This window comes from Prionailurus bengalensis, chromosome A1 (assembly GCF_016509475.1).
Source record: "Prionailurus bengalensis isolate Pbe53 chromosome A1, Fcat_Pben_1.1_paternal_pri, whole genome shotgun sequence".
NCBI lineage: Eukaryota > Metazoa > Chordata > Mammalia > Carnivora > Felidae > Prionailurus > Prionailurus bengalensis.
In genome coordinates, this window is record NC_057343.1 from 192,491,683 (window position 1) to 192,513,770 (window position 22,088).

A 22,088-nucleotide genomic window follows, 5' to 3' on the forward strand; every position below is an offset into this window, starting at 1 on the left:
CAGATTTTGTTAGTTTCAAAGGCCTTGGGTAAAATTCAGCTCAAGTAAACAGACAGACTGCAAAACATCATGCTCAAGGGGAGAAACACACATCTTTTCCTCAGCAACTGTCAAAAGGAGACTATTCCTAAAACAGTAGCTCTTTGAATTAGAAACAAAACATACAGGCAAAAAGGTGCTACCACATTGGGAAGCAGAATCAAAGAGCAGTGAAGCAGGTTTCTTGTAATGGGTAAGCTTCAGGGCAGGATGAAACAGTCTGTGAATGGAGTTGGGCCCATCGCACATTTTAAGGGCCTAACCCAAAGATCAGAGAGTTTCTAATTCTACCAGGATGGTTTCCAGAAAGTTACTTAATATCTTGGTTCCTCAATTTCCCCCTCTGTAAAATATCCCAAAGAAGACTTTCTGAATGGTATTCTAACATCTCAGGGTATACAGTGAGAGCAAAAATTCAACAAGTAGGTTCCCATTCAAGATGGTGACACAGGAAGATTCTGAACGTCCTGCCATGAACACACGGAGTCTACAGCTACATATGAAACAATTTCCTCTTAAAATACCACAGCCTGGCTGAGTAATGACTGTACATCAGGAAAATGAGAAGAAAACTAAGTGAAAGCCGGTCAGAGATGCTGAGACACTATCTCATCATCAACGCCATCCCTGGCACTGGAAGCTAACCCAAAACCCAAAGCTTCTCCCTGAGGAGCAAAGGATTCAAACTCTCCATCATGCACATCAACTTTCAAGACATGCACTCAAGAGTCAAGCCAAAAACATGTCGTTTTGAAATCCAACACGACTCATATCTAGAGACTCTCAAGAGAGTAGCATCTGAGAAACATCTCTTAAGGGGCCACAAAGTGGGCTCTGACTCACTTTCCCCAGGGCCCAACTCGGAGGCAGCTGATGGCATCTGGACTTCAAGTGAAGGAGGCTTACCTGCTTATACTAAAACCTTGGACTGGAGGGCAGACATCTAGTTTAACACACATGTCTGAGACGTGCTGGAAAACGCTCTGTGGATTGAGACTGGAAGGTGCCCATCTTTATGCTCTCCCTTTGCTGTGCTAGAGCACCCAGAAGGGAGCCTTTTTCATGCAGCTGGTGCCCTGATTTTGGCAGCTGCTGCTCAGGGGATAGATTGTCTAGCACTGGATGCCATGGGGAGCTTGTATTCCTGGTCACATGAGAATATAATTTGCATCACCCAGAAAGGAGCTCATAACCCCTTCCGGCACCCTAATTTGTGTGACTGGGGGCCCCTCTACATTGCCTACCTTGTGGCTAGTGGGGCTTATGCTTATAGGTTCCCAAGGACTGTAACCAACAGAGAAAGAGCTCTTAAACAGCTGCCACCCCCAGGGCACACCAAGAGGCACCAGACCCATCAACCTGGTCCTTTCTGTGGAGGTCTACTGCTAATCATCATGACTGTGGTCTGAGGAACAGGCTTCTAATTAAACTCGCATCAAGACCTTCCACAGACCTTGAAGGGTTGGCACAATCTTCACGCTCACTTTGTTGTGTTCCAGAACACATCTATGGAAGGGGAGAGATCTATACGCAGGTAGTGCTGGTTTTTTTCATCTAACACCCAGGAGACTCCCCTTGATCACTGGTCCTAGCGGTCAGAGGGGCTTGCATCCCTAAGTCCCACAAGACTATAGTAATCGGCAAGACGGTTCTTGGTAGGCTACTGCTCCCAGGGCAGTGCAGAGTGGACTGAGGCATAGCCACTAGTCTTGTTGTGAAGGAGGCCTGTTTTCCTTGTTATGGAGCTTCAGATACAGAGGCAGACTTCAGGTTTGGCACAACTGAGTGGCCTAGGGAGTTCCTCTCAAACAACATAAGCTGTGGACACTGTCTTGGTAGCCTCTTGCTCACTCCAGCTTGCCAGTGTCTCCCAGGAAGGAGCTTAGGTACTAGTCTGGAGCCCCAATTCTTTGACTGCCACCCAACAGACACCTTGACATAGAGCTTGGTGATGATGTTTTCAAAACTAACGCCAAGAACAAGTGCAGCAAAAGCAAAAACAAACAAGTACGATGACATCAAATTAACAATCTCCTACATAGCAAAGAAACCATCAATAAAATAAAAAGGCAACAGGCTGAATGGGAGAAAATCATTACAAATCATGTGACTGATATGGGACTAATATTCAAAAGAGATTTAAAAAAAAAAAAAAACAACCTCTACAAATCAACAGCAAACACACAAAAAATCTCATTTAAAAAATGGGCGGATCTGAATAAACATTCTTCCAAAGACCTAGATGCCCAACGGGGGCATAAAAACATCCTCAAGGTCACTAATCATCAAGGAAATACAAATCAAAACCACAACAAGATGACACCACCTCCCATCTGTTGGAATGCTTATTACCAAAAAGACAAGATACATCAAGCATTGGTGAGGATGTGGAAAAAAGATAACCTTTGTGCACTATTGATGGAAATGCAAACTGGTCCAAACTATATGGAAAACAGTATGGAAATTGCTCAAACAATTAAAAATAGAAATACCAGGGCACCTGAGTGGCTCAGTCAGTTAAACATCCGACTCTTGGTTTCAGCTCAGGTCATGATCTCACAGATCATGGGATTGAGGCCCCGCATTGGGCTCTGGGCTGATAGCATAGAGCCTGCTTCAGATGCCATGTCTCCTCTCTCTCTGCCCCTTGCATGATCCCTCACTCTCTCAAAAATAAATAAGCATTAAAAAAGTAAATAAAAAAAGAAATACCCTATGATCCAACAATTCTATTTCTGAGTCTATCTGAAGAAAACCAGATAATTGGAAAAGACATGTGTACCCCCCATGTTCACTGCAGCATTATTTCCAATAGTCAAGATAAGGAAACAACCCAAGTGTCAGTGGATACACAGATGAAGAAGCTATGGTAGCAATACATAATGGAACATCACTCAGCCATATAAAAGAATGACATTTTGTCATTTGCAACAACGTGAATAGAGACTGAGGGCATTATACCAAATGAAAATGAGTGAGGCAGAGAAAGACAAATGTTGCATAATCTCACTTAAAAAATAACAACCACCACCACCACCACCACCACCCAAGCTCATGGAGAACAGATTGGCGATTGTAAGAGGCAGGGAGTGAGAGGTGGGAGAACGGTTGAACCGTTTTGTTTAGTTTAAATGAACCCAGTAAAAATGTGTAACAATTTACACAAAAACAAAATTCAACAAGAAGTTTGGTGAAGAAGTTTTAAATTTCTTCATCTCCAGCTGTTTGGACTTTCATATTCCATCTCTGAATTGAGCCTTACAGACAGGTGTCAAACATGTCCAGAGTATGTAGCTGTAATACCATTAATTACTCATTTATTTGAAGGGAAACTGGACTACTTACTGAAATTAAGAATATCCTTAGGCTTATGTGATCTGAACCCCCATTTTCCATATGAGGAAACTGAGAACCAACGGCAAAAGTGGGTAGGTGTCCTACAGATACCAAGTAGCAAACTCGGCAGGATGCCTCTGCTCAAGAATGTGGTTGGCATAAATTGCTTAAAGAAATAAAGCCATCTTCAGAAAGCAACACTGTGGGCTCTCCAGCAAGATTCTCTTTCTTTCACAAGGAAGTATCTCTGCGAATGCTTTCATTTCTGACAGCAAGATGTTTATTACCGGAGATGAAATGTTGATGTGTGATGAATGTTAAGGGCAATCCAATGAGAGCTGAAGCAAACCATGAGAAGGGCCTTCAGAGGACTTGATAAGTTAGCCACCTTTCTGCTAATGTGCTGGGAGGCACACAAAATACACAAACCACCATTTCCACTTCTGAAGGAAACAGGTAAGTGCCCAAGTGATCCACATCAATACTCACACTTGTACAAAAACCGGCATAAGAATTTATTGGGGGAAAAATATTCCAAAAGGGAAATGCATGTTTGTACACACACAGACACAAACACACACACATCACACACACCCTGACAATTTCTGAAGAGTTTTCCTAAGCCACCCACCTTCCCACACTTAGTGGTGACAATCAGAAACAATGACAAGAAACTATCCTCAAAAGCAGTTTTAAATTTCCCTTTCATAACGTCTTTCAGAAGTGTGTAGAGATTTTCTACTGACTTAGGCAGGTGGTAATAAAATAATTTGTATTTTGTAGGAAAAGCACTGTTAGCTTGCACCTATTTGTAGTATGTCTGGATTTTAAATTTGACCATGGAAATTGAGACTTTCAAGAGCACAGCTAAAATACAGACTGATGTCCAAGTGTCACACACAAAAAAAATAATAAGATGACAGTACCACAAATCAGAGACGTACACAGAGAAATTCAGCTCGTCAGTGTTCCCAAGATAATTAACCTTGCTGATATCCATTAGCCATGTTAAGCTTCAGATTCCCTTTCAATCACTCTGGACAGACAAACTGTAACATGCACATTTAGTGACAGCTCTCCCTCAATACAATTTCCTACATACTATTTAAGCTTTTTTTTTTTTGACAACAGGATCAACTTTTTCCAGAGTTTCTCAATTTTTATAATTCAAATGATCCAGTTGTTAGAAAACGACAGTAGTTTTCTTTCAGCTTTAGTTAAGTATACACAGGAATATACACAATGACTCAGAGAGGCCACAGTAAACGGAAGGTAATGCTAATTCTCTTACTCAGGAGGGTCATGGCTCATGCGATCTTTAAACCAAAAACAGCAGCTTCATATTCATATAGATTAAAAGAAACCAACACATACTAGCACTTTACAAGCATGATTTCACTTCATCGTCACTGCAACTCTACCAAAAAAAGCGTCCGACTTCGGCTCAGGTCATGATCTCACGGTCCGTGAGTTCGAGCCCCACGTCGGGCTCTGTGCTGACAGCTCAGAGCCTGGAGCCTGTTTCAGATTCTGTGTCTCCCTCTCTCTCTGCCCCTCCCCTGTTCATGCTCTGTCTCTCTCTGTCTCAAAAGCAAATAAACATTAAAAAAATTAAAAAAAAATAAATGGGAGTTTAAAAACAATATTTTATGCATTTTTACATACGTGATTTACCTATAATGAAACGCTTAGTGAATGTGCCATTTAATCAGTTTTGATAAATGTTTGTCAAGACACAGAACCTTTCTGTCATTCCAGAAATTTCCCTCATGTACCATTCTAAATTAGGTAGGTGATCATATCACACCAGAACTGAGCACTGAACAATTTCTATCATTGGTGAGTTCTGATCATTCTACAATTTCACATAAATCCTAAAGTAAGTATTTTTTGTTATTTAACTAATTTTAATCATGCTATTTTTGAGATCCACTCATGTTATTATGTTTATCTGTAGAATGTTCCTTTTTATCGCTAAATAGCATTTCATTTTCCAAATATACCAGAGCTGATCCATTTTCCTGTTGGTGGACATCTGAGTCAATTTCAGCATGAAATTATTATTTAAAAACACTGCTATTAACAGGTGTCAACAAAGGTGTTCAAGCCTCTTGAATAAATATCTAGGACTAGAATATCTGGCCCTCCGGGAAGACAGTTGTATAACTTTCTAAGAAACTGCCAGATAATTCTTCCAAGTGGTTGGAACATTTTACATATGAGAGCTCCAGTGGCTCATACATGAGGGAAATTTCTGCAGTGACAGAAGGTCCTGTGTCTTGAAAAACATTTGTCAAGACTGATTAAGTTTTGGTGTTGGCACGCCTTGAATCTTAGCCATTCTGACAGGTATGTACTGGGATCTTATGTTTTTAATTTGCATCACCCTGATGACACGTTATGTCAGATGCCATCGCTTCTGTTCATTGGCCATTCTATATCTTTTTTGTATGCTTTTTATGTACATGTTAGATATATGTGTTACAAATATGCTCTCCCAGTCTTGTGGGGCATCTCTTTATTTTCTTAGTTTTATTCAATGAATAGATGTTTTTAGTTTTCATGAAGTTCAGTGTATTTTTTCCCTCTTATGGCTTGTGCTTTTGTGTCCTTTAAAAAAGAAAACCTGCCTTCTGAAGTTAGGTATTTTCACTTTTCTTCTACTATCTTTGTTGTTTCAGCTTTCATTGTTCAGTATGCAATTTGACTCAAGTTGCTTTTTAAGTACAGGACTAGGTGGGGGTTTAGATTCTTTATTTTTTCAAGTAAATATCCAGGTATTCCAGCACTATTTCTTAAAGCAGTTTTCTTATCCCACTGAACTCACGTGGTGCTCTTGTTGAAGGCCAGTTGATTGCACATGTGTGGGTCTAATGCAGAATTCTGGTCCACTGATCCATTTGTTTACAATGGCAGCCAATCTAACATTACTTTTTATTATTATCAATTTTTTAACTTTTCCTTATGTCAGATGCAATAATTAAAGCCCAGTACACTTCGCTTTTGGCATTTGAGAAAGGTTTTATTCTCTCTTTCAATGCCATATGGATGTATTTATAAATACATGTGTGTGAGTGTTTACATACACATATACACATACACTTAGGTGTACCAATTTTCTGAGAGTGTCCCAGTTTTTAGACCCAAGATTTTCTAAAACTCTTTTTTCAGAGCTCAAGGAACAGGGTTAGCAGTGGTTTTCAAATTTTAGCAAGACATATGAATTATCTTGAAGACTTGTTTAAACATAGATTCCTGGACCTCACTTTAAGATGTTCTGATTTAGTAAGTCTAGGGAAAGGCCTGAGAATTTGCATGGCTCACAAGCTTAGGTGACGTGGATGCTGCTGGTGTCTGGGCTGCACTTTGAGCAGCATTGGTTTCAAAAAAAATTAAATGGCTTTCCTAATGTTCATACAGAAGCTTGATTTGCCTTTTCTAAAGTGTGTGACCACAGCCACTAATTTACACTGTCTTCACTTGAAAAGACATCTGAAAAATCTGCCGAAAGCACTGGAGCATGGGAGCCAGGAAACATTATGGTAGATTGATGTACCAACACTGCCTCATTTCCTCCTTCCTTCCTGGAAATTCAATTTTGGTCTGTGAGCAGGGGCACGCACATACCTGCGCACGCTACAGGTGAATCTAGCCCCGTGACGTCCCCGCACCGCAAAGTACATTCTTCTCCCTGTGGCCTCCGCCAACAATCAGAGAAAGTTTTATTTTCCCCCGAAGAGTTGATTGGTCTCTAAACCAGGAACATTTTTATGGCCAAGTCCTTTAAAACTTTCTCTGAATTTATGTTTTAAGTGGTTAGCGTCTAGGTGAATATTCCTGACAGAACAGAGGCAGGTTCTGAATTAAAGATCAACACACTCAAAGAACTCAGTCGTCAAAATCCCAACCCAAACCCCCACGCTTCTCTAGATTTTTATGACTAGCACAGAACAGCTTTTTGAGCTTTTGTTTCCAACAGATCAAGCACATGCGAGCAGAGGGCCATACCACAATGATGCATCCCTTAGGCAGAATGTTGGGATTTGTGCAAGAACCCAAAGAAGGGATGCTACTTCTTTTTCTGATTGTTCAATTACGTAGTTAGCCTTTGGAACCATGTTAATGGGAAATTAATTCATAAATAATATTTAGATGTGAACTGCTTTGAAGGTGCCCTTTGTGAAGGAGATAAATTATTTTTCCTTCTTTGAAAAAAATAACAAATCCCCCGAATAAAGGGAAGAGAGGAGTTTCAAATGCCACCCTCCCACTGTCACCAGCCCCTCAGCACTCTTTTCAGAGGTGCTGTGAGCAGCGTGAGCATCAGAGCTTAATCATTTCTGCACGGGCTTTGGAGGATTTTACGAAAACTGGAGAGAAAGTAAATTGTACTTCCTCCTTAAAAGAAGGTCTTTTCAGAATCAACGCAAAGTATCTACCACATTTCTTTCAGCAGTGAGAAAGTCGAAGATACAATGAAAGCAGGCCTAAGGCTGGAACGTGTTCGATTTTCATCAGCTCTAGAACTCTACCTTGCCCAGCTGTTGACCTATGGGAGTCCTCTGTGCCAGAGAAGGGAACCAACCAACACCTTAGCTACAACTGTTCTCCCCATTTCCAAAGCCTTTGGGGTATGAGGGTTTTGTCTTTGAAGGCAATTAAAATGACAGCAATGAGTTATCAATGGAATTGTCGGAGATGTTCTCCAGTTTCTCTTAGACATGTCATGTGGCCCCAGGCTGTTAAACCACATTTCCACAGGGCTTACCCAGCTGTGTGTGACGTACTACTATTCTCTACAGTAGTGAGCATAGAGATGTAAACTCCAATATGTCTGAGAGTGTCTGCCCATTGGCCCTTCCGTGGTACAGAGTCTCAGAAAACCTTTTTACTTATAGTTCTTTTGTTTTCCCAGAACAGAAATCCCTATTCCAGATGGCTGTTATCACTTATACTTGTGATTTTCCCCCCGAGCTTACAGAACAATGCCTAACACAGTAAACGCGCCATTAATGGTAGTTTCTGTAGATTTCTCTCTCTCCTCCCTCCATCTGTTCCTCTCTCACCACCCAGGGAGAGAGAGAATGAGAGAGAGAGAGAGTTTACACACCACTCCACAAATTTTATATATATACATATATATATATATAAAATATTATAATACATATGTATATATACATATGTAGTATAATATATATGTGTTATAATATATAATATATATACATATTATATTATAATATAATATACATATATAATACATATGTATATATAATACATATAATACATATGTATTACACATATGCCTGTATATGTACACAGTGATTATCACTGCAACCATAAAAAAAAAATGGAATCTCCTTATTCAAACTTGCCTCAACATTGGTATGTATCCAAAATAAATATTAAGGCAGGTCCTCCCAAAGATCTTAAGAAATAATACAAAGCTTTGCCAAAAGTGTCCTGTGGACACTGAAAGTAGGAATTACCAGTGTATTCCACAGCACGCCTTCTTCATTCATCTCTGTACCTGAAGTCCTATCACATAGGCGCCTGGATCCATTTCACTTTTCTTTCTATCACAGACACCTGCACACACCTCTCCCCATGCCTGGTCTCACTCCCCTCTGGTCACTTCATTATTATGGAGACCACGTGGACTTTGGCTTCTCTCACTGTACCTTTATTCATCCCACCACATCCCAAAAGTTAGTAGCAAGAGAAAAGATCATTGCTCGAAAAGAGAAAAGGAGAAAGGAAAGAGAAATGGGGTATGAGGAGGAGAAAAGAATGAAAATGATTAAGTATCTTTAATTTTTTTGCCTTAAATATATATTTATATATTTTGCCGTAAATATATGTGTGTGCGTGTATATATATATATATATACACGCACACACATATATACATATATATATATATATATATATATATATATATATATATATATTACACACACGTGTATGGGTGGGTGGGTGGGTGGGTGGGTGTGTGTGTGTATATATATCCTTAAATGTATGTGTATATATACATATAGATCTCAAGATCAAAGGTCCATACCTTAGCAGTCCTAATCTTCTTGAATCTTGAACACAAATTTCAGGGCAACATTGGGGTTGAGATAGTCTCCTCAGGCCACCACCAACGGGATAGTGTTCTTAACCTCCACACGGGTTCCAGTACTGCCTTCTGAAGATGGAGGTTTCTTCCACGGCTACAAAAACAACAACAGCAAAAGAAAAAAAAAAAAAAAACAAACAAACACAAAACATCATAAGAGAAAGAAGATATTCATAAATGAAACCTAAACCGGACCTTCAACAAGGATATTAAATTCTAAACCATTTGACTTGAATAGACTAAACAGAAGACACATTAAATTCTGATTGGCATAAATACAAATAATACCTGAATGGATTCAGTCTTGATTAGACTTGAGTAATCATACAAAAGCAGAAAAGGTCACACTGCATCAAGGCTGGCAGAGTTTTTAGGACACAAATAACCAAATTTGCTCATTTCACTTCAGAGGGAAACTAAAAAAAGAGATTTTTTTCCCAATATAATTCATTACTGGTGGCATATTTGCACCAGTGAATCAAGCAAATCTTGAATAAAAACAAGCAAACATGCTTCACACTGTGGTCTATGTTAAAATGAGACAAAAGGGGACAATGCATCCCTTCTTCACTTTGAGACAGTGCCCTCCCCTGGCTTTTAAGATATCAAACTTGCCTGTCATCACTGGCCGCTCCATCATGGCTACCTCTGTGAGTCCCCTCTCTTACAATGTTCAAGATAAGAGCATCTTGGAACTCAGTCCTGAAACTATCTTCTCTGTGAACTCACTCAGCAGGGGCATCCCCGAGCTCCAAGGCTCAGGAAACTATTTATACCCTGACAACTCTGAGATCATCTCCTGGCCCAGGTACTTCGCTGAACTCCAGACTCTCAGATCGACGGACTATCCAACAACTCTGCTTGGAATTCTGACAGACATGTCAGGACATGCCCGAAGTGAAGTCCTGATTCTATTACCCACACAACACCCTCTGAATAAAAAAAAAAGTGAGGCTCACACTCTTCCTAATTTATTCCTTCTCAAAGGCAATTTTATTCACCCTGCTGGTCAGGTGCAAACCCTGCCAATCAACCTTGAGTCCTCTCTCTCATACATACCCCATGTTCTCTTCAAAATTCAGTGGTTTTATCATCAGGATAAATCCAAAAGCTGACCACTTTACCTTCTCCTTCGCTCACACTCTGGTTCCTGGCATCATTATAGATCTATAAGTTTGCACAGCAGGTATGCTCAAGCCATGGCTGTCACTCTCAACTAGACCCCTGAGTAAGACCATGACACTCCCCTGCTCAAAACCTTCCACCTCACTCAGAACCAAAGTCAAAGTCATTATACTGGCCGAAAAGGCTCCACATGACACAGCTCTGTTACCACCGTCTTTATCTCCTACCCTCGCCCTCACTGACTCCTCTCCAGCCATCTTGGCCTCCCAACTATTCCTCTAGCTGTACTGCAGACTTGGGCACTTTCCCTTTACCTGGAAGGCTCTTTCTCCCCTCATTACTTTGTATCTTCCTTCCAGTGTGACCTTTTCACAATTGCTGGTAATAGTAAACCCTAACAACATCTCCTCATCCCCCTTCACTGTTTACAAATTGGTAAAGACCTGCTCATATACTACATGGTTTACTCAATTATCTACCTTTTCCCAGTAACACACAAGTTCCATGCAGACAAGACATTTTATCCCTGGTATCCTGCTGGATCTCCAGCACTTCACGTACAGCCTAGCACCAACATGGAGCTCAACATATATTTTTGAATGAATGAATGAATGAATGAACGAACGAATGAACAGGAAGGTTACATAAACCTTCTCAAGGCCACTCAGATGATAAATTGCTGAGCCAGGTTTAAGCCAAAAGCATCTGTCTCCAGTATTCTGATACTATGTAATCACAGCTACATGAGGACCGATTAGTGTTGGCATTAGGAATAGGTTCAGTACAGCCCGGCAGGTGACACAGAAGATGTATTTTATATTTGAAGAGCCCAAAGGTTTTCTAGAAACTCAAGAGAATATATTTCACATAGTGGGATGGCTCTGCTTACACCCTTATGTAGTATTCTCACTATTAACCTTCACCTCATCTTTCTCAGTTTCCACTGCCTTTCCTCTACACTTATTTTTTGTCCCTCCCTCAAATTTCAGTCCCTGCCTTTCTTGAATGAATATGAGGAAAAGGGATCCAAGATTAGATAAAGGCAAGAGGAGAAATAGGTTTAGGGAAAAGGTGTGGGGCAGGGATCAAAGGACTATGGATCTGAGGCTAGTTGGGCCACCAACACACCGAATGCCTTCAGTGGGATCCTTTCCCCTTCCTGAGATCCTGATGCTCGCTGAGCTAAAATACATGCCCTTCAAAGAGGTCCTCACTCCCCCAAAATTGATTGCTTTCCTTTGTAATTAGTAAAAGGCTTTGTCATTCTGAGTAGTCGAAGACTGGTTATGAAGCAGGGTGCAATATTTAAGAACTAGGGTTCAGGACAGTGCTAGCATTCACATCCTGTTTCCACCACTGTGGAACTCTGAACCAAGACATTCCACCTGTCTAAATATCATTTTTCTGTCAAAGCGAGTGGATAGAAATAGCTGTCTCTATACGGGGTTTATGGAAATCAAACAAGGTAACATAGGTGAATCACCTGTTACTGTGCAGGGCTTAAGGACTCAATATTTGTTGCTCTTAATTTTTATTTTGCATGATTGCAGGCCACCATCCTGCATGAAATTTCTCTACCTGCCTGCAGAGTCTTAATCTTCTCCATCTTTCGTCACACGCAACTGCTTTTGTGGCCCCTGATGACTTTCTCTGGAAAGGCTTTACCCCAATTGCCCCTATTTTCTAAGGGCAGATGGCAGAAATCTGCAACATGAGACACTCAAGTTCTCTGGTTCTTTTCTTATCCTCTTGCTGATGACCAGCAATCTGAGGATGATCTTGTCCCTAGAATTCTTTTAGGCTGATAATCATAAAGCCACAGTCTACAATTATTCCTGCATTCCAAAGCCAAGAAACCCAATTTGGAAGGCACACAATGCTATCATTTGGCACAATGATACATGGAGTTATGAAGAAAATTGTGCTGACTGCTTTGAGAATTTGAGTCTCTATCTGGATTCATCTTTCTTCCTTTTTTTTTCCTAACTGATATTAGGAAACTATGCGCAGGTAGTAACAACATAAAAATGTCACTTGCTTTTCAGGTTTAACTACACTACAACCCAATAATAAGTTAGGATGCTTCAGGGACAAGTTACATATACTCCATACTAAGTCACTGAAGGACTTGCCCAGAAATGCATTTACGAACACATGTTTTTTGAACACAGAACATTGACCATGCACTTTGTTAAGGGCAGGGAAGATTAACGATTTCATTCCTATCCTCATGAAGCTTTTACTCCAGCAGTTTTTTGTTGTCTTTTCCCATTTCTTAACTTCTGCCCAGATATGGGAAGATTGGACAAACTCCTCCAAAGCTGTGGATTGTCTCAAGTAGTGACAGAGAGTGCCCTGCTATACAGAGCCTAATTTCTGCTGATTTTATAGAGAACTCTCTAATTCTTGGTTTTCTCAAGAATTAAGCTCATTTCCTTAGTTTGCTGCCCAGCCCCCATCCAACACACACACCTCTTCTCAGTTGATCCTGGTTTATTTCCCTCCTGCAGCAAAGAAACAAAAAAGTAGCCACCACATCCGCAAGTATACATTCCATTCATTAACAAAATGCTACACGGATGGTATGGTAAGAAGGTACCGGGCTCAGAGGACACAGCTGCAGAAATCAGCGTTTTTTGAAATCTTCGGGAATGTGATGGGATTAATGCTGTTATATGGCAAAATAAACTGAGAAAGGATATACTAGGAATATTGCCAAAGGGAATAATGTCAAGAAAGAACAACATGTGTCTTCAATCACCAACGTCTGCATGGTTAGAGTGCTAATCACAGAGGTGGGTGTAATCTCTGCCTGTTGGGCAGCCTTGAATGCTTCAGGGAATATGTCATTTTTCAAGAGGTATCAATTAGTGGCTGTTCTGATGGCAGAGTGTGAACCACACCTCTCTAATGATTGGGCTGAGTTAATAATGATTCCTGTGAGTGTACAACACAACACAAATGCACCCAGACACACTCGCCAGAGAGGGCAGGACGAGGCAGAGTAGGAGAGGGACATAAAGATACTAGGAACTATGTATCTTGAATAAGATTTCTGAGTGGAAGCGGGCCAGGGGTAAGGGATGAACCGTGAATTTAAATCCAATGAACTAGGCTGGGTTTTACCAGGAACTGGAGAAGCACTGCCCTAGAGGACTTCCCTTTCAAGGAGAAGCACTGTGATTATACACAAACCATGTATGTGTCCAAGGCTGCACCTCACAGACATACACGTGGCATTCATGTTTGCCAGCAATGCGTCACATGTTCATTACCTCCATCTGCATATGAAGACCTCATTAAAGTAATGTGCGTGGGATCCCGCAACTAGAAAGTGACAGGATTTAACTCAGAACCAACCCTGGAGCTTCGCGGTGTTCTCCAAATACACTGAAAATCACAAAGGATTCTTTCCTAGATTTTAGATCTGGTCCAGGGGAGTTTTGATGCTCAGAAATGCCACAGTCTGATCTTCAAGGAAAGAATTCAGTCAGTCTCCTAAGCACCTAAGTGGGAAGACTGGCCGGGCTTGGTTTCTGCCAGACAGAGTGAAAGCACCCAGATACAGGAGAGGGCAGGTTTCTTCCAAAGCCATAGAGGAGGTCACATCCCATGTTGGGACAGTTGCCTCCTGAACAGCAGATGCCCTGCACCCAGTCACCACTGGTAGTGGACTCAGTTTCTAAAATATTAATTACACTTCCTACCAGCTAACTTTATTGAAACAGCTTTGGGTCGGTGAAACATAAAATATTTTGGAGATCTGGGTGCTCATCTGTAACTGCAATCACTACCTTTGGGCTAAATCTGGAAGTCTTCTATTTATTCCTAATCTGGACACCAAACCATCAAATTACTAGGGAATAAATGAAGAATAGTTGTGTCACTGGATTTTAAGGATAATAGGATATATCTAATGACTTTCAGATACCTGATCTCTTGCCAACTCATTAACACCTCATTTTCTTACCTGGTGATCCTTTTGCATTGAATGGTGAGGAGAGCCTGGGCGGCTCAATCGGTTGAGTGTCCAGCTCTTGATTTCGGCTCAGGTCATGATCTCACGGTTAGTGAGATTGTGCCCCAGTTGTCAGGCTCTGTGCTGGCAGCATGGAGCCTGCTTGGGATTCTCTGTCTCTGCCCCTGCTTACATGCATGCTATGCTCACTCGCTCTCTCAAAATAAACATTTAAAAAAATTGAATAGTGAAATCAAAGGGACGCTAGAAGAAATGTCACTGAACATTATAATGAAACTTGAAAGAATTTGCTAGCTTTTGGGCTCATTGTTCATCTGCATTTTTCTTTGGCTAGTTAACAAATGATTTATCTCCAACCTCATCAAGAGGGTCAGACACTGACAGTCTGTAGGCAGAAACACCGGTGGCCCACAAGATGTGCTTTTAAAATTTAACATTCATCGAAGGATAGATGCCCACCCTCACCCCTTTCCATATGCACCTATCCACTATTTCTCCCAGTCTGACATTTGCTATTTTCGCTATCTACAAATACAGGTTCACCTTTGCTTTAGGAAATGTATCACTGTCACCAGAGAAGCCGTCTTTGTTCCCAGCCTAATAGCAAGTATATATACGATTCCTTAAATACACCTGCTCTTTGCATGACTCATGTATTCAAACTCTCCATCAACTTCCACACGTCTATGGACCATTCGACCTTGTAGATCCCAACAAAATTCACAGTGGCAGCACAGTACCTCACGTGGCCTCAAATCCAGACAGTAGGCTTCCTAAGCCACCTCAAACCCAGCCAGTGGTGAGTTTATCACACCCCTCTTATATGTTAGCATGGAGACACAGCTTGAGTACATGCCTCAGTGAACCAGTAGTTAAGTTACCAGGGGCCATTTTAAGTGGCAGCTTTCCATCTACCTCTAGATACTAACACAGTAAAGAAAATATAAGAAAGCATCACCTCATCCCTGGAACCCATCTCTGATCTCCTGCTCTTGGTGACATACAGAAGTTAGATCCACAAGATTATGACACCATGAACACTCAAGGGTGCTCAGCAAAAACATGTCATTCTAAGAGGCTGTAAACATGGACACTGTCTTGCCTTGTTACCATAAACTGCAAAGGTCACACTGGCTGAAAGTATCAGATCCCTGCATGGGTTTGATTCCTGGCTCAGCTGCCCACTATCTGTATCTTTGGACATGCTTTTTACGTCTCAGTGCTTCATCTGCAAGACAGAAGTCACAATACATATCTCAAAGCGTTCTTTTTTTTTTTTTTTTGAACATTTTATAGTAATATATTTAGTTCAGTAAATTCCCATCTTTCTTTTTTTAATATATGAAATTTATTGACAAATTGGTTTCCATACAACACCCAGTGCTCATCCCAAAAGGTGCCCTCTTCAATACCCATCACCCACCCTCTCCTCCCTCCCACCCCCCATCAACCCTCAGTTTGTTCTCAGTTTTTAACAGTCTCTTATGCTTTGGCTCTCTCCCACTCTAACCTCTTTTTTTTTTTTTCCTTCCCCTCCCCCATGGGTTCCTGTTAAGTTTCTCAGGATCCACATAAGAGTGAAACCATATGGTATCTGTCTTTCTCTGTATGGCTTATTTCACTTAGCATCACACTCTCCAGTTCCATCCACGTTGCTACAAAAGGCCATATTTCATTTTTTATCATTGCCACGTAGTATTCCATTGTGTATATAAACCACATCTTCTTTATCCATTCATCAGTTGATGGACATTTAGGCTCTTTCCATAATTTGGCTATTGTTGAGAGTGCTGCTATGAACATTAGGGTACAAGTGGCCCTATGCATCAGTACTCCTGTATCCCTTGGATAAATTCCTAGCAGTGCTATTGCTGGGTCATAGGGTAGGTCTATTTTTAATTTTCTGAGGAACCTCCACACTGCTTTCCAGAGCGGCTGCACCAATTTGCATTCCCACCAACAGTGCAAGAGGGTTCCCGTTTCTCTACATCCTCCCCAGCATCTATAGTCTCCTGATTTGTTCATTTTGGCCACTCTGACTGGCGTGAGGTGATACCTGAGTGTGGTTTTGATTTGTATTTCCCTGATAAGGAGCGACACTGAACATCTTTTCATGTGCCTGTTGGCCATCCGGATGTCTTCTTTAGAAAAGTGTCTATTCATGTTTTCTGCCCATTTATTCACTGGGTTATTTGTTTTTCGGGTGTGGAGTTTGGTGAGCTCTTTATAGATTTTGGATACTAGCCCTTTGTCCGATATGTCATTTGCGAATATCTTTTCCCATTCCGTTGGTTGCCTTTTAGTTATGTTGGTTGTTTCCTTTGCTGTGCAGAAGCTTTTTATCTTCATAAGGTCCCAGTAATTCACTTTTGCTTTTAATTCCCTTGCCTTTGGGGATGTGTTGAGTAAGAGATTGCTACGGCTGAGGTCAGAGAGGTCTTTTCCTGCTTTCTCCTCTAAGGTTTTGATGGTTTCCTATCTCACATTTAGGTCCTTTATCCATTTTGAGTTTATTTTTGTGAATGGTGTGAGAAAGTGGTCTAGTTTCAACCTTCTGCATGCTGCTGTCCAGTTCTCCCAGCACCATTTGTTAAAGAGGCTGTCTTTTTTCCATTGAATGTTCTTTCCTGCTTTGTCAAAGATGAGTTGGCCATACATTTGTGGGTCTAGTTCTGGGGTTTCTATTCTATTCCATTGGTCTATGTGTCTGTTTTTGTGCCAATACCATGCTGTCTTGATGATAACAGCTTTGTAGTAAAGGCTAAAGTCTGGGATTGTGATGCCTCCTGCTTTGGTCTTCTTCTTCAAAATTCCTTTGGCTATACGGGGCCTTTTGTGGTTCCATATGAATTTTAGGATTGCTTGTTCTAGTTTCGAGAAGAATGCTGGTGCAATTTTGATTGGGATTGCATTGAATGTGTAGATAGCTTTGGGTAGTATTGACATTTTGACAATATTTATTTTTCCAATCCATGAGCAGGGAATGTCTTTCCATTTCTTTAAATCTTCTTCAATTTCCTTCAGAAGCTTTCTATAGTTTTCAGCATACAGATCCTTTACATCTTTGGTTAGATTTATTCCTAGGTATTTTATGCTTCTTGGTGCAATTGTGAATGGGATCAGTTTCTTTATTTGTCTTTCTGTTGCTTCATTGTTAGTGTATAAGAATGCAACTGATTTCTGTACATTGATTTTGTATCCTGCAACTTTGCTGAATTCCTGTATCAGTTCTAGCAGACTTTTGGTGGAGTCTATCGGGTTTTCCATGTATAGTATCATGTCATCTGCAAAAAGCGAAAGCTTGACTTCATCTTTGCCAATTTTGATGCCTTTGATTTCCTTTTGTTGTCTGATTGCTGATGCTAGAACTTCCAGCACTATGTTAAACAGCAGCGGTGAGAGTGGGCATCCTTGTCGTGTTCCTGATCTCAGGGAAAAAGCTTTCAGTTTTTCCCCGTTGAGGATGATGTTAGCTGTGGGCTTTTCATAAATGGCTTTTATGATCTTTAAGTATGTTCCTTCTATCCCGACTTTCTCAAGGGTTTTTATTAAGAAAGGGTGCTGGATTTTGTCAAAGGCCTTTTCTGCATCGATTGACAGGATCATATGGTTCTTCTCTTTTTTTTTTGTTAATGTGATGTATCACGTTGATTGATTCGCGAATGTTGAACCAGCCCTGCATCCCAGGAATGAATCCCACTTGATCATGGTGAATAATTCTTTTTATATGCCGTTGAATTTGATTTGCTAGTATCTTATTGAGAATTTTTGCATCCATATTCATCAGGGATATTGGCCTGTAGTTCTTCAAAGCGTTCTTTTTGAGGAATAACTTTAATACAATGATGGTACGTTTGAATTAATATAATGTACTTATGTTATAATTAATAGTGGTATGAATTTTCTTATTAAAAGGGCATAACAACACCTCAACTAGCTCTGACAAGGGTTTTAGGAGGTGAAAAATATTACGTGCAACATTACGTCCATGCCTTACCTACTAGAACAAGACATTGAGAACATCAAATCTATCTGCATCATGTTTCTTTCTTTGAGGAACAGAGTAAGAATGTAACATGGAGACATTGCATAGGCATTATATCTGTATGTAGACATATATTAACCATTTATGTTTGATCTCCTTCACTGACTGATCTCCAAAGCAAGTTATACCTTTTCCTTGCTAATTCTGTGGTGGCAAAGAGGGAAGGCCAGTCTAGGGAATGACTGAGGCATTGGATAAACCCAAATCACCTGAGAATGAGAGGGGCAGAATTATTGTCCAACCCCCAAGATGTTAATAAAAGCATAACACATTATCATTGGTTTTATTAAGTAATCAAAGTCTCAGAAATGATTAGCTATTGAGCTCATATGTACCAGCACTGTTCTGAGCTTACATTTGCTCAAGAAATGCTCCAAAATGAAGCAGTGCTATTGGGATTCTCTTTTTGCATATGGAGAAGGAGAAGGCTCAGAGTATTCAAGCAAGTTGTGCCACAGTACAGAGTATGGATTGGAACCCTGGACAGTGAGTCTAGGCTCTGGGCTTCCAACCACCCCTAGAGTCTTTCCTGATGGGTCATGAACTCATGTTTGTCTATGATAAAAACTGCCCATGTTTTGCTCCTTATATTGCTTACGTGAGTTTTTGAGGGGTAATCTTTTCATTTTGTAGGATAAAAGAGTTAATATTCCCAATCTAAATACCTTATAAAGATAGAAAAGAAAAATACTAATAAGTGTCTAGAAAAATAGGCAAGGGATATCAACAGGAAGTTTACAAGAAAAAAACATGCAAATAGCCCATGAACTCAGCAACACTCATAATAAGAAATCCAAAGAATGAAAATACCACAGATATATTTAAATCAGTGAGTTTATAATGATACTAAGAAGAAAAAAAATCTTACTGGTCACCTTTGGAAGACACGAGAGAACCACAACATTACTTTGAAAATAGTAAATAAATGGAAATCAACCTTCTGTCCTGCCTTTCCTTAGGACGTATAATCAAATACTGAATAAAAGAAGTTACCATTTGTAGAAGTTTCTCACCAAAAAATGAAAACAAAATAAAAAAAGTAGAATGTCTCCACTGTTTAACCCCTAATGAAATAATGAATCCAGGTAATAATCACCAATGGGTGCTGATATTACAAAAGAAAGATAACAGGTGCCTCCTTATGGAGGCACAATAGCTTCACCTAGGAAGCAGTCTAGCCAAAAACATGTGACCTGAATTAAACTTGCTAGCTTAAAGGAAATGCACATGAGCAAGGAATTTGCTTACACAACAGAGGGATACAATGAGCAGCATCCAGGCTGTGGAACTGTCTGCAGGATCAAGAACAAGATCATCTTCAACAAATAAATCACAAGGAGAAGAGTGATGGGAACCTATGGATTAAGAGAAACTTCAGAAAGACAGTCACTTTTGAGGGCTGAAAGGGATTTGGATCTTGAGACACAAAGTGAAAGAAAAAAAATGTCAGCAGTCACTTCGAAAAAGACTAGGTATTTGCTAGTACAAAATAATATCTTTGGTATAAGAATGACATTGTTTTATTTATAAAAAGGATGTTACCATTTAGAGATGAACCAGCAATATTGAAGGAAGAAGGTTATGGGTAGGAATTTGCTCGAGTGAGGTCTGGGTGATGTATGAAACAAGACTGCTAATGAATTTGCAAGTCTTACAGTTCATTTATGGTTACCTAGGATTTCATTACCCTGTTCCTTCTATTTTAAAATTTAAGTTTCCATAATAAAATAAGGGGAACTATTTGCCAGATAAAACCATATAGAGCAACTTTTAAAAAAAAATTTAAGTTTATTTATTTAAGAGAGAGAGAGAGCACAAGCAGGGGAGGAGCAGAGAGAAAGGAGCAGAGAGAGGCGAGGAGCAGAGAGAGACAGAATCCCAACCAAGCTCTGCACCATCAGTGCAGAGGCCGATGCGGGGCTTGAAACCACGAACTGCAAGATCATGACTTGGGCCAAGATCAAGAGTCGGATGCTTAACCGACTGCGCCACCCAGGTTCCCCAACATAGAGCAACTTTTTAAACAAAGGAATGTGATAAAAATGGCACTAGTTGTCTCTAGGTGGTGAAATTATGTAGGCTTTTGACCTCTTTAATTCTCATTATTTTTTTCCTCTTAATGAGTGTGTGACACACTTACAAACAGAAATGGGAAATGCATTTTATTTTTAATTGTTTAGTTTTATTTATTTTTGAGAGAGAGAGAGACAGAGCAGGAGTAGGGGAGGGCAGAGACAGAGGGAGACACAGAATCCAAAGCAGGATTCAGGCTCTGAGCTGTTAGCAGAGAGCCTGACGCGGGGTTTGAATTCATGAACCTTGAGATGATGACCTGAGCCGAAGTCGGATGCTTAACAGACAGAGCCACCCAGGCTCCCTGGGAAATTCATTTTAAAAACAATATTTTTCCAGGGCACCTGGGTGGCTCTGTTGGTTGAGCATTGGACTCTTGATTTTGGCTCAGGCCATGACCCCAGTGTCGTGGGATCAAGTCCCATATCAGGCTCCACACTGAGCGTGAAGCCTGCTTGAGATTCTCTCCCTCTCCCCCTCTCTCTGGCTTGCTCTCTCTCAAAATAATGTTTTGAAAAATCTTTAAATTTTTTTTTTTTGCATATGAAACTTTAACCATTAGTATTTTATTACTTCAACAATTGGGAAGCAAATATTGCAAAATCTTAGGATTTGCCATGCTGGGTGATAGACACACAACCGTTCATTTTATGATTTTCCTTAATTCAAAAAAATGTAACCTTGTACAATAAAATATTATAAAAACTGAAAATAAATGGACTGTCCTGTGATCTCTGTTAGGTCATATTGAATACTTTCTCCAAAGTGACCTCTAAAAGCAAAGGGTGTCCCACAATGTAAAATAGTTTTACTCTCACCATAAATGTAAGAACAATTTTGCAGCCATTTCCAAAGAATTATGTAAGAGGTAGTAGGAATCCACCCTATGAGGAAGCCCACAGAAGAGCGTACTGTAATACTATCCACCTTTATATCTTTAAATATTTTTAATTTTTAAAGGAATAAAAATATGACCTGTAATTCGTGACATTGGAGAGATGTTACCGTAACACTGTTAAATAATTAGGACCAAGTTGAAATCATCCAGTTAAAAATATTTCAAAGAAAAGGACTGGACAGGATCATAGGGACCAGCCAGTCGGATCCTACTACTTTGCAGATGACTTAAGTGTCTTGTCCAAAGTCACAAAAGTGATTGGGGCCAGATGAGCAACAAGGATCCAGTTCTCTACTGCCCGATTCCCATCTTGAAGGACCATGCCTTACCAAATAGCATCTTTCCAAATGTTTCTATGATACTGGCACAACAATACATCTGCATTCTATCTATTATCAAAAAACTAGTAAGAATATATGGGACGCATAAGGAGTTGTGGCTTACGTGGGGGTGCCTGAGAGGAACAAGGGGCTTAT

General features: G+C 40.3%; 1 protein-coding gene across 1 annotated transcript in view; it reads right to left on the bottom strand.

The window, feature by feature from the left end:
* SGCD (sarcoglycan delta) overlaps positions 1–9,589 on the bottom strand; it is a 564,070-nt gene extending 554,481 nt beyond the window's left edge. The window contains exon 1 of the mRNA XM_043597493.1: positions 9,433–9,589. The gene's annotated coding sequence lies outside the window, so the exon portion shown is untranslated. The remainder of the gene's footprint in view (positions 1–9,432) is intronic.
* Between the last annotated feature and the right edge of the window lie 12,499 nt (positions 9,590–22,088).